At 44.6% G+C, this 1,330-nt stretch overlaps 1 long non-coding RNA gene across 1 annotated transcript; it reads right to left on the reverse strand.

Moving 5' to 3' along the window:
• Nucleotides 1-22: 22 nt before the first annotated feature.
• On the reverse strand, nt 23-1,326 carry LOC100945982. Its single transcript, XR_001161902.1, has 2 exons — nt 1,237-1,326; nt 23-93 (listed from the first exon to the last, which is right to left on the reverse strand). It is a non-coding gene; the product is annotated as an uncharacterized LOC100945982 (long non-coding RNA).
• Nucleotides 1,327-1,330: the final 4 nt, after the last annotated feature.

Consider the following 1,330-nt stretch of genomic DNA (forward strand, 5'->3'; position numbering starts at 1 on the left):
GTGCTTTTGGTATTTCTTTTTCCTCCGTTCTCGTTTCTTGTCTGTAGCTGTTTTCTCAGCAGCTGTTTTTATATCTCCAGCTTTATTTTTCTCCTATTAAAAAAATAACCACCAACAGACTACTGTTAACTCAGAAAACTGGAATAGAAGAAAGGGCACTGCAGGCAGCCAGTGGGCTGTAGCCTATGGTGAAGCGAGTGAGGAAGCAGATAGCAACCCCATCTGCACTCCAAAGAGCTGTGGTAACTCAGCTCTTTACAACCTGGAATGCTTTTTTGACAGCACAGACTTGCAGTGTAGAAAGCTGGGTCCTCAAGCTGACAGCACCACGGAAGCCCTCTATAGCATTCAGACTACAGCGTGGCCTTCAGGGACATGCCAGAGACCAGGGAACACAGGGAAAGAAGGCGAACACTGCTCCAGGAGAGTCAACTTTCTCTCTTTTCTCCTTAGCTGCCAGGTACCCTGCCAGGGCAGTCACCTGCTCTGAGAGGGCAGAGATCTGACACCAGGGTGGATGCAGATGTAGCAACGCAAGGGAGGAGGAAAAACAGCCCCCTGCTGCTGTACCAGACAGCAGGCCAGGGCCTGGCAGAAACCACTATTACTGCAAAAGGCAGGGAACTTGCATTTGATAGAACCAACTTCTTCCAGTATCCTAATGCTCTATCTATTCTAGATTCCTTTTTTTTTTCTTTTGAGACAGAATCTTGCTTTGTCACCCCAGCTAGAGTACAACGGCATCACCATAGCTCACTGCAACCTCAAACCCTGGGATCAAGCAATACTCCTGCCATAGCTTCCAAAATAGCTGGGACTATAGGCACCCACCACAACACCTGGTTAGTTTTTCTATTTTTAGTTTTCTGTTCTTTGCTCAGGTTGTTCTTGAACTCCTGAGCTCAAGTAACCCTCCTATCTCAGCCTCCCAGAATATTAGGATTATAGCCATAAGCCAGACACCTGGCCTCTAAATTCTGTTACTCATAAGTATTACAGATAAAATTGGGGGGGAAATGCTGATATTAGATACTGCTAGCATATATGTAATAGGAGCAATTCATTTTAAACCTAACATCACTACTACTATTCAGATTGAATTATAACAAGATACTGACACTGAATGTTTAAAACCTGTTCTTATGACAATTCTCAAACCCTTATCTCATAATAACACCTAAGTATAATCAACTAACTTATAAACACACACCTAATGTTTCAGCACTGGCTTCTTACCTTGATCTCCTCCGGGGCCAGCAGAGTTGCATCGCTAACACTCACGGGGGCCACTTCCTCCATGGTGATGGCTGGTAGATTTGACATAACCTTA

Source organism: Otolemur garnettii, unplaced genomic scaffold, assembly GCF_000181295.1.
Source record: "Otolemur garnettii isolate 467f Iridium unplaced genomic scaffold, OtoGar3 scaffold04886, whole genome shotgun sequence".
Classification (NCBI taxonomy): Eukaryota; Metazoa; Chordata; class Mammalia; order Primates; family Galagidae; genus Otolemur; species Otolemur garnettii.